Source organism: Hyla sarda, chromosome 11, assembly GCF_029499605.1.
Source record: "Hyla sarda isolate aHylSar1 chromosome 11, aHylSar1.hap1, whole genome shotgun sequence".
Classification (NCBI taxonomy): domain Eukaryota; kingdom Metazoa; phylum Chordata; class Amphibia; order Anura; family Hylidae; genus Hyla; species Hyla sarda.
In genome coordinates, this window is record NC_079199.1 from 12,021,640 (window position 1) to 12,034,507 (window position 12,868).

The following is a 12,868-nucleotide window of genomic DNA, read 5'->3' on the forward strand; positions in this document are numbered from 1 at the left end:
ATATATTTTTATAGTTCGGACATTTATGCACGCGGCGATACCACATATGTTTATTTTTATTTTTATTTACACTGTTTTATTTTTTTTATGGGAAAAGGGGGGTGATTCAAACTTTTATTAGGGAAGGGAGATTTATCAAAAACTGTGTAGAGGAAAAGTGGGGCAGTTGCCCATAGCAACCAATCAGATTGCATTTTAGCGATCTGATTGGTTGCCATGGGCAACTGCACCACTCATCCTCTACCCAGTGTTTGATAAATCTCCCCCTAGAAGACCACATTCAATATATTAAATGGATTATCCTGGAATAGAAAAACAGGTAATTTCTTCGAAAAGCAGCGCCATCCCTGTCATCAGGTTGTGTGTGGTATTACAAATTGGCTCCATTCACTTCAATAGACCTGTACTGCAATACCACACACAACCCTGAGGACAGGGGTGGCGCTGTTTTTGGAAGAAATCTTGGATAACCCCTTAAAAGTCAAATGGTATACTTTATGTGGAAAACCCTAGGCACCAGAGTATCCCAAAAACATAATGTCAAGGGGATCTTAGTCATGTGACGTGTGGTAATACTCCACTAAGTATGAGCAGCAGATATGTGCTGTTGTAGGGGAATCTAGCAAAATGGTTATGTTCACAATTTTGGGAATGTCCGCACAGAAAATATGTGTGCAGATATTCCGGAGAGTGCAGGCGCCGGGATAACATAATTATCCCGGCACTAGGACCGCACAGGGATGCACGGTCTCATAGACGGCTTTGCATTCTGTGCTGAGTCTGCAGAGAGAATGGACAGGTTCATTTCGGAAATCCCGCCGTGTGCACAGCGCAGCAGAATCCCATTGAATACAATCTCTGGTGCAATTCCAATGCTGAATTCTGCACGGAAATTCCGGACGTGTGAACATGGCTAAAGTGTTTTTCTTTTTCTGCAGCGCCATCTCCAGGAGAACTGAAGCATTACAAGTACTCGACTAGAAAAACATATCGATAACGTAGGGGATAAGTTTCAGATCACAGGGGGGGGGGGGGGTTGGGGGGGGGGGGGGGGGGGGAGACGGCTAGGATAGGGCTGTCACCAAACTCCAAAAATGGGCTGGACAAAATTATTGGCGCCCTTAACCTAATATTTGGTTACACACCCTTTGGAAAAAATAACTGAAATCAGTGGCTTCCCATAACCATTAATAAGCTTCTTACACCTCTCGGCCGGAATGTTGAACTCTTTCTTTACAAAGAGTCTCTTATTGGAAGGCGCCTTTTCCCAACAGTAATTATAAGATCTCTCCACAGGTGATCAATGGGATTTAGATCTGGACTCATTGCTGACACTTCAGGACTCTCCAGCGCTTTGTTGTCATCCATTTCTGGGGCTTTGTGACGCATGTTTGGGGTCATTATCCTGCTGGAAGACCCAAGATCTCGGACACAAACCCAGCTTTCTGACCCTGGGCTGTACAGTGCAACCCAAAATCCATTGGTAATCCTCAGATTTCATGATGTCTTGTACACATTCAAGGCCCCCAGTGCCAGAGGCAGCAAAACAACCCAAAACATCACTGACCTCCACCATATTTCACTGTAGGTTCTGTGTTCTTTTCTTTGTAGGCCTCATTCCGTTTTCGGTAAACAGTAGAATGATGGGCTTTACCAAAAAGCTTTATATTGGTCTCATCTGTCCACAAAACATTTTCCCAGAAGGATTTTGGTTACTCAAGTTCATTTTGGTAAAATGTAGTCTTGCTTATTTATGTCTCTGTGTCAGCAGTGGGGTCCTCCTGGGTCTCCTCCATAGTGGGGTCCTCCTGGGTCTCCTCCATAGTGGGGTCCTCCTGGGTCTCCTCCATAGTGGGGTCCTCCTGGGTCTCCTCCATAGTGGGGTCCTCCTGGGTCTCCTCCATAGTGGGGTCCTCCTGGGTCTCCTCCATAGTGGGGTCCTCCTGGGTCTCCTCCATAGTGGGGTTCTCCTGGGTCTCCTCCATACTGGGGTCCTTTTGGGTCTCCTGCCATAGCGTTTCATTTCATTTAAATATTGATGGATAGTTTTCCCTGTAGCAGGACAGTTTGAAAATCTTTGGAACTTGTTTGGGGCTGCTTATGCACCATCCGGACTATCCTGCGTTGACACCTGTTATCAATTTTTCTCTTCCGTATATGCCCAGGGAGATTAGGTTGCAAACTTCTTGATAATGTTGCGCACTGTGGACAAAGACAAATCTAGATCTCTGGAGATGGACTTGTAACCTTGAGATTGTTGATATTTTTCCACAATTTTGGTTCTCAAGTCCTCAGACAGTTCTCTTCTCCTCTTTCTGTTGTCAATGCTTAGTGGGGCACACAGACACACAATGCAAAGACTAAGTGAACTTCTCTCCTTTTTATCTGCTTTCCGGTGTGATTTTTATATTGCCCACACCTGTTACTTGCCCCTGGTGAGTTTAAAGGAGCATCACATGCTGGAAACAATCTTATTTTTCCAAAATTTGGAAAGGGTGCCAATAATTTTGTCCAGCCCATTTTTGGAGTTTGGTGACATTATGTACAATTTGCTTTTTTTCCTCCCTTTTTTGGTTTAGTTCCAATACACACAAAGGGAATAAACATGTGTATAGCAAAAGATGTGTTACTGCAATCCTTTCCTGTGAGAAATACTTAATTTTCTTGAAAAATTTCAGGGGTGCCGACATTTACAGCCATGACTGTAGATGGGGAAACCCTTAAGTTATATAATACTTTAAAACTGGTATTATACATATACTTCTGATTACGGGACCCCCTTATCAAAATGCTGGTCATATAATGCTGTACATGGCCGACTAATGATACCCAATGGGGGAGATTTATCAAAACCAGTGTAGAAGAATAGTGGGGCAGTTGCCCATGGCAACTGATCGGATCACTTCTTTCACTTTTAAAAAGGCCTGTGAAAAATGAAAGGAGCGATCTGATTGGTTGCTATAGGCAACTGCTCCACTCCTCCTCTACACTGGTTTAGATAAATCTCCCCAAATGGACTTTGATGTAAAAATAAGAGGAAAATAAATTTTAGCTGAGTAACAAAGATCTTAAACCTTTGCAAATCCATTATTATTATTATTGTTTGTATTATTTTTATTATCATTGCTATTATTTTTAATAATAATAATATTTGTTGTTGTTATTAATATCATTGCTATTATTATTAATAATAATATTTATTATTATATTGTTGTTATTATTATCAATATTTATTATTTTTATTATCATTGCTATTATTTTTAATAATAATAATATTTGTTGTTGTTATTAATATCATTGCTATTATTATTAATAATAATATTTATTATTATATTGTTGTTATTATTATCAATATTTATTATTTTTATTATCATTGCTATTATTATTATTGATAAAATAATAATATTTGTTGCTGTTGTTGTTATTATCATTATTATCATTGCTTTTGTTATTAACTTTATTATTAATAATAATATTTATTATTACAGTATATAGTTTTTATTAATATTATCAATATTTATTATTATTACTATTCATTATAATTATATCAATTATTATAATGCATTATCATTATTATTTTCATTATTATTATTATTATTTTCTATCAAGCGACTTTACTTTGTGGACGTCATCTGCTGATCCTGAAATCCTCCATCTGTCTTGTTAAAGCCATTTCATACAGGCACATACAGTAATGGTCTTATTAGGATTAATTCCCATTTTCAGGCCCTTCTTCAGAGTGTTTTACAAGAATTGGCCACTTATATTACCCAGCGGCCACTGGTCACCCACTCTGGGTAATATAAGTGGCCAATTCTAATAATTGGGTGGCCACTAAATTAGTGACTGTGTCTCTGGGCCACAGAAGTGGTCCCCAACCTGTGGCTCTCCAGCTATTGCAAAACAACATCTCCCAGCATGCCCTGACAGCCAAAGGCAGTGTCTCCCAAACAGGGAGCCTTCTGGCTGTCTGGGTATGCTGGGAGTTGTAGTTTTGCAACAGCTGGAGGCTCCCTGTTTTGGAAACACTGCAATAGGATATTGTAATGTCTGCTGAATCTGTTGGCACTATATAAATTAATATAATTTTATTATTTATTATGTATTTATTATTATTTTTTTACATTCTATGATCTATTTGACTGTGCCGACCGTTTCATACACAAAAACCATGTAACATGCATTTTAAAATTCAGATTCAGGATTTTTTGTGGGTGGGGGGAAGGGGGATCAATACTATGGAGCAATAATAAAGTTACAAATATTTTGTAAAGGGCAAGACCTGTGAGAATGTGAGGTAACACAGGAGTGTATGTGGTGATTGATGGATTAGGTTTTGGCCCCTGGATCCATTGGCTCAGGATTGGGGCCGGTCTCTCCTTCACATCTGTCTTGTATTTGAGAAACCATCTTACAACACTTAACACTGTGAACCGACGTCAAATCTTGAGCCAATTTGCAGATACTTTCCTGCACTTATACTGGCATTGATGGGGTCTTATCTAGTAACATTCACATCTACTGATAGTGTAATGATTTATAATGGGGGATTATGCCCCCTCTGCCCTTCATTAAATGGGTACTCTGGTGAGAAACATATATATATATATTTTTTTTTTTTCATATCAACTGCCTCCAGAAAGTAAAAACAAATTTGTAAATTTCTTCTATTAAAAAATCTTAAACCTACCAGTACTTATCAGCTACTGAAGTTGTGTAGTTCTTTCCAGTCTGACCACAATGCTCTCTGCTGACACCTCTGTCCATGTCAAGAACTGTCCAGAGTAGGAGCAAATCCCCATAGCAAACCTCTCCTGCTATGGACAGTTCCTGAGACAAACAGAGGTGTCAGCAGAGAGCAATTTGTCAGACAGAAAAGAACAACTCAACTTCAGCAGCTAATAAGTACTGGAGTAATTAAAAGGGTAGTCCAGTGCTGAAAAACCTATCCCCTATCCTATGGATAGGGGATACGTTTCAGATCGCGGGGCGTCCGACCGCTGGGGCCCCCCGCGATCTCCTGTATGGGGCCCCGACAGCTCGTGGGAAGGGGGCATGTTGACCACCGCACGAAGCGGCGGCCGACACGCCCCCTCAAAACATCACTATGGCAGAGCCACAGATTGCCAAAAGCAGCGCTTCGGCTCTGCCATAGAGTTGTATTGAGGGGGTGTGTCAGCCGCCGCTTCGTGCGGTGGTCAACATGCCCCCTTCCCGCGAGCTGTCGGGGACCCCTACAGGAGATCGAGGGGGGCCCCAGCGGTTGAACCGCCCACGATCTGAAGCGTATCCCCTTTCCTTAGGATAGGAGATAAGTTTTTCACCACTGGACTACTCCTTTAAGATTTTTTAATAGAAGTAATTTACAAATCTGTTTAACTTTCTGGAGCCAATTGATTTGAAAAAAAAATAGTTTTTCACCGGAGTACCCCTTTAGTACAGTGTTTCTCATCCAGTATACCTCTAGCTTCCAACGGTTTTAACGGCTGTCCGGCCATGCTGGGAGTTATAGTTTTGCAACAGCTGGAGGCACCCTGGTTGGAAAACACTGGATTAGTAGGAAGGAAGCATGGTTTAAAATAAGACAAAATGTGACACCAAAATTTTACCAAAATTCTGGCACAAAAAGTTTGACAATCTGAAGATGCCTCAAATGTATTTGATTCCATCCATTTCCACAAGTGATCTGATTGAGTGTGGCGAAGAAACTGTGAAAAAGTCTACACCATGCTTTACCTTGCATCACGGCCCTTTTCTTGTCCTCAACTGGGGCCAAAGCAGTTAGACCAATCAAATCGATAACATATATATAATAGTTAGGAAACTCACTATTGCCCCATTCTCAGGACCATGGGTTAATTTATGGGGCCAACATAATTGGTCTTTGTATGGTCATATAATTTAACCACTTCATGCCCACGTAGTATGAGTGCACCAGTGTGAACAGAGCCCGGTAACAACTAAGGACCACAATGTCGCCTTTTTTTGTCACGTAGAATTATGATTTCAATGACCCGTTCCTCGCATATTAGGAATTAGCAAAGCTATTTTTACGGCGAGGGGTAATTACCGCGCCGCGTCCGGCATTAGCTGCTTCGCTATTCCGAGACCTGTAATTGTCAACCTCGACAGAAGGAGGAGAAAAGCGCAACGCACAATCATAAACCCAGCAACTGAACTTTCCCAGAATTAGAGTGAAGGGGTGAAGTTTTAACCCTGTCGTGACCATGCCAATTCGGTCCTTATTGCTCTAACGGTTTTCCTTATTTTTTCATTGTTGCATTCTTAGACTTTTTTCACACTGTGCAAAAAAAAGCGGGTATTTTTCTATTTTTTAAAACCCACATTTTTTTCGGCCATACTTGAAAAATCTGCAGTTTTTTTTTAGCTATTGCGCAAACTGCCACAATAAAATGCGTAACAAAAACTGTATATACCTGTATTTTTATGCAGATCGAACATAGACTAAGACAGCGTTTTCCAAACAGAGGGCCTCCAGCTGTTACAAAATGACAACTCCCAGCATGCCCGGACAGCCTTTGACTGTCCAGGCATGCTGGGAGTTGTAGTTTAGCAACAGCTGGAGGCACACCGTTTGAAAAATGCTGGGCTAAGAACATTAACTTTATATACATTTATTTATTAGTTATTTATTATTATTATTATTTATTTCTTTATTTATTTATTTTCTGGTATCATTTTCAGGCACATATGACTTTTTGATCTTTTCCGTTTCTCAGGAGTCAGATGAACACAATTCTGCCATTTTCGCATTGTTTATTTTCATTTGTTTTACAGCATTAATCATGCAGGAAAAATAATATAATTATTATATATGCGGCTCCTACTCCTATCTGTGTTGTTCACAGCTCACTGTCCCTCACAGAGATCTTCACCTAACACCTGCTATCTCCAAAATGGCTTCTGAATATGTTGCAAAACTACAACTCCCACATGCCTGGACAATTGCTGGAGGCACCTTGATTAGAAAATAGCAGCATAGGCTTTTATAGTGGTTTGACATCACTCCTATACTGCCTCCTGATTGGCTGGGAAAGCGGGATTATGGGATTCCCTGGGGTCACATGAGCCTTCCTCCTTCTCTTTTCTGACATGGGCCGATGTTATTTTAGCAGCCGAACCGAACTCAAATTCTACGTGTTTGATTTTCTCATGTTTAAAAATAATCATCAACATTTTGAGCTTTTTTTTTTACTTTACTTTCTTTTATTTTTGTAAAAACTTTTTAATCTGCATTTTTGTGTTAGGAAACTTTTTTGTTGTTCTTTTTTTTCCTCTTTTTCCGGGCTTTTAAGAGCAGTGTTATGCAACGCAGGTCTTTCCTTTTTATGTTTTTATTTTATTTTTTTACTGTTTTCAATGTGTTTAAAAAATGCCTTAGACACATAAAAAAAAATATATATTTTTTTTTAACAACTAATCCAGTGACAGCTTTAAAGTTAACCTACACGTCAACCGACAGGCGATTCTCTCATTGAAGTCAATGGGGGGGAGGGGTATAAAAGAGTCATAAATTAGACGCGTTTTGCGGCAAAAAAAAAAAGTGTAACAGGTGGATCCCTTGACCCCCCCCCCTCCACCAGCATACCCCCACCGCTACTAGACATGTGGAATGCCATAACTATATTAGGTGGAGTTTTGGTTTTTTTGGAAATAATTTTTTTGTCTGATCTCATCACATAAAAATCGTTTTCATTCCCCCCCCCCCCCTTACCCCCTCCCTTACAATTAGCCGCCATTGTGTGACTCCATGCAGAACAAGTCCGGGCTATCTTCCTCCTCCTTATTCTGTTTCAACACCTCCTTTAATGAAGACAGAGTATTTGACAAATCTCCAGCATTCGCCGCAAGGATACAATTAAGTAAACGCTGCGCAATTATGATGTCTGTATGATCCACCGGCAGCGGATTTGTGGTTTTGTGGACGATCCTGACATGGAAACGAAAAAGACGTCACAGAATTACAGCTAATGAGAGGAGCAAGTCTGGACAGTCCACCTTAAAAAAAAAATTCCCCTTCAAATCCTAAATTGTCCAGCAAATACAATTGTACTATACAGTGTTTTCCAACCAACGTGCCTCCAGCTGTTGCAAAACTACAACATCCAGCATGCCCGGACAGCCGTTGGCTGTCCTGGCATGCTGGGTGTTGTAGTTTTGCAACAGCTAGAGTCACACTAGTTGGGAAACGCTGCAATACTGGGACTCTGGCTCTCTGGGAATTCTGGGAGTTGTAGTTTTGCAACAGCTGGAGGCACACTGGTTGGAAAACACTGCACTACCAAGACCCTGGCGGTCTGCGCCTGCTGAAAGTTGTTGTTTTGCAACAGTTGGAGGCACATTGTTGGGAAAAAACTGAACTAACAGGACCCTGGCTTTCTGGGCATGATGGGAGTTGTAGTTTTGCAACAGCTGGAGGCACTCTGGTTGGGAAACACTGCACTATTTGGACCCTGGTCATGCTGGGAGTTGTAGCTTTTGCAACAGCTGAAAGCACACTGGTTGGGAACACTACAGTACTGGGATTCTGGCTGGCTGGGCTTCCTGGGAGTTGTAGTTTTGCAACAGCTGGAGGCACACTGTTGGGGAAACACTGCATTACCAGAACCCTGGCTGTCTGGATCTGCTGAGAGTTGTAGTTTTGCAACAACTGTAGGCACATTGTTGGGTGAAAAAACTGCACTAACGGGACCCTGGCTTTGTGGGCATTTTTGGAGTTGTAATTTTGTAACAGCTGGAGGCACGCCAGTTGGGAAACACTGCACTACTACTTCGACCCTGGTTGTCCGGACATGCTGAGAGTTGTAGTTTTGCAACAGCTAGAGTCAGACTAGTTGGGAAACGCTTCTCTACTGGGACTCTGGCTCTCTGGGAATGCTGGGAGTTGTAGTGTTGCAACAGCTGGAGGCACACTGGTTGAAAAACACTGCACTACCAAGACCCTGGCTGTCTGCACCTGCTGAGAGTTGTTGTTTTGCAACAGTTGGAGGCACATTGTTGGGAAAAAAAACTGAACTAACGGGACCCTGGTTTCTGGGCATGCTGGAAGTTGTAGTGTTTGCAACAGCTGAAAGCACACTAGTTGGGAACACTACAGTACTGGGATTCTGGCTGGCTGGGCTTCCTGGGAGTTGTAGTTTTGCAACAGCTGGAGGCACACTGTTGGGGAAACACTGCATTATCAGAACCCTGGCTGTCTGGACCTGCTGAGAGTTGTAGTTTTGCAACAGCTGGAGGCACAATAGTATTTTGTTCATCTGTTGTCACGCAGCTTTCTCTCCCATCGATACATCACCCTTCTCATATATCGCTGCATATGTAGGTTTATTTGACATAAAGGACTCAAATCCTGTGTAGAGGAAGAGCGGTGCAGTTGCCTATAGCAACCAATCAGATGTTAGCTGGGAGTTATTAGAGAGTCAAGAGAAATCACTGTCCAGAGCAGGAGAGGTTTGCTGTGGGGATTTGCTTCTGCTCTGGACAGTTCCTGACACGGACAGAGGTGTCAGCAGAGAGCACTGTGGTCAGATTGGAAAGAACTACACAACTTCCTCTGGAGCATACAGCAGTCGATAAGTACTGGAAGGATTAAGATTTTTATATTGAAGTAATTTACAAATCTGTATAACTTTCTGGCACCAGTTGATTTGAAAACATTTATTTCCCTCCGGAGTACCCCTTTGAATTACTAAGACTCTAGGAGCAATGAAGATGGCAAATCCCCTACCACCCAGCTTTCCTAGACTCCTGGAAATCTTCTTAATTGTGACTATGCTGCCACATTGTTACATAACTAGGCATCATCTTAGACTGTAGTAAACCTATGGGAGCGATGAACGTTGTCACCCAGATTTCCCGGAGACTGATATATAACTAAGAGGCGAACAACTCGAATGACAGTAACTGCTCTATTCCTGTTTATTGATATTTATTTATTTTTTATTTTTAGAACCGAAATCCAGGACGCAGACTTTTTCGCAGATGCTTTGGCGTCCCTTGTGCATTTCTGAGGCCAGACCCAGTATAAGACGTCCTCAGTAGTCGGTGTTATTGCTACAGCAGCAGTGGAATCAGGCGTCTCATATACAGTCAGGTCCATAAATATTGGGACATCGACACAATTCTAACATTTTTGGCTCTATACACCACCACAATGGATTTGAAATTAAACTAACAAGATGTGCGTTACCTGCAGACTGTCAGCTTTAGTTTGAGGGTACAGTGATCCCTCAACTTACAATGGCCTCAACATACAATAGTTTCAACATACAATGGTCTTTTCTGGACCATTGTAAGTTGAAACCAGACTCAACATACAATGTACAGACAGTCCAGATCTGCGAAACGTGTCAATGGCCGGAAGAACCGACCAATCAGGATGGGCAATTTACTGGTAAAACACCTGTATTTCTGAAGTGCATGCATTGACTGGTGTCTGGTAGCGCCCCCTACAGTACAGAGAGGTATTACATGTTCTGTACTCTTTACCTGTATTACTGAAGTGTATGCACTGACTGGTGTCTGATAGCGCCCCCTACAGTACAGGGAGGTATTACATGTTCTGTACTCTTTACCTGTATTACTGAAGTGCATGCACTGACTGGTGTCTGGTAGCGCCCCCTACAGTACAGGGAGGTATTACATGTTCTGTACTCTTTACCTGTATTACTGAAGTGCATGCACTGACTGGTGTCTGGTAGCGCCCCCTACAGTACAGGGAGGTATTACATGTTCTGTACTCTTTACCTGTATTACTGAAGTGCATGCACTGACTGGTGTCTGATAGCGCCCCCTACAGTACAGGGAGGTATTACATGTTCTGTAATCTTTACCTGTATTACTGAAGTGCATGCACTGACTGGTGTCTGATAGCGCCCCCTACAGTACAGGGAGGTATTACATGTTCTGTACTCTTTAACTGTACCTGGGTTAGCTGCTCTTTTGGACACCAGGTGAGGGCGACTCCATGTTACTTTTTTAGGACATTGCGTGTACTGTACAGGACCCCGAAGAAGCTCCTGTCCTCTACATAGACCAGTGTTTCCCAAGCAGGGTGCCCCCAGCTTTTGCAAAACTACAACTCCCAGCATGCCCGGACAGGCTTTGGCTGTCCGGGCATGCTGGGAGTTGTAGTTTTGCAACAGCTGGAGGCTCCCTGCTTGGAAAACACTGAAATAGACAGTGATTACAGCTCCCAGCAGATCTTTCTTACTTTTATATGTAAGGATTTGCTTTATCTATATTAATGTTCTACTTATTTTTCTTTCATTCTCAGTTTTTCCCTATTTTTGGATGACATTTTGGGGCTTTAGAACGAATTATCAAGTTTCCATAGAGTTCTGGTCTCAACATACAATGGTTTCAACATACAATGGTCGTCCCAGAACCAATTAATATTGTAACTTGAGGGACCACTGTATTTAGATCCAAATCAGGTGAACGGTGTAGGAATTACAGAAGTTTGCATATGTGCCTCCCACTTGTTAAGGAGCCAAAAGTAATGGGACAGAATAATAATCATAAATTAAACTTTCAATTTTTAACCTCTTAAGGACTGAGGGGTTTTCGGTTTTTGCACCTTCGTTTTTTCCTCCTCACCATTTAAAAATCATAACCCTTTCAATTTTGCACCTAAAAATCCATACGATGGCTTATTTTTTGTGCCACCAATTCTACTTTGTAATGACGTCAGTCATTTTACCCAAAAATCTACAGCGAAACGGAAAAAAAAATCATTGTGTGACGAAATTGAAGAAAAAACGCCATTTTGTAACTTTTGGGGGGCTTCCGTTTCTATGCAGTAAATTTTTCAGTAAAAATGACACCTTATCTTTATTCTGTAGGTCCATACAGTTAAAATGATACCCTACTTATATAGGTTGGATTTTGTCGCACTTCTGGAAAAAATCATAACTTCATGCAGGAAAATGTATATGTTTAAAAATGTCATCTTCTGCCCCCTATAACTTTTTTATTTTTCTGCGTATGGGGCGGTATGAGGGCTCATTTTTGCGCCGTGATCCGATGTTTTTAGCAGTACAATTTTTGTACTGATCGGTCTTTTTGATCACTTTTTATTCATTTTTTCATGATATAAAAAGCGACCAAAAATACGTTATTTTGGACTTTGCGTTTACTTTCATTTTCAGACCCAGGTCAACTTTGATCGCCGCGTCTGAAGGGTTAACAGCGCGCGGCACAACGACCGGTGCCGCACGCTGTTAGCCCAGGGTCCCAGCTATGATTAGCAGCCGGGACCGACCCGGTGTGATGCTGCGTTTTTAACACCGGGAGCGTCCTCAGGACGTACAGGTACGTCCTAAGTCCTTAAGGGGTTAATACTTGGTTGCAAATCCTTTGCAGTCAATTACAGACTGAAGTCTGGAACGCATAGACATCAGCAGACGTTGGGTTTCATCCCTGGTGACGCTCTGCCGCCTCTACTGCCACTGTCTTCAGTTCCTGCTTGTTCTTGGGGCATTTTCCCTTCAGTTTTGTCTTCAGCAAGTGAAATGCTCAGTCGGATTCAGGTCAGGTGATTGACTTGGCCATTGCATAACATTCCACTTCTTTCCCTTAAGGGTGTGTTCACACGCTCTCTGTTTTGTACAGCCGTCACGCCCCCTCCCATAGACTTGCATTGAGGGGGCGGGACATGACGGTGTGAAGGGGCGGGGCTATGATGTCACAAGCTCCCGTTTCCAGCGTTCGGAACAGTTTGTTCCAAACGCTAAGCAGCGGAGTACCCCTTTAATAAACTCTTTGGTTGTTTTTGCAGTTTGCTTTGGGTCATTGTCCATCTGCACTGTGAAGCGCCATCCAATGAGTTCTGAAGCATTTTGCTGAA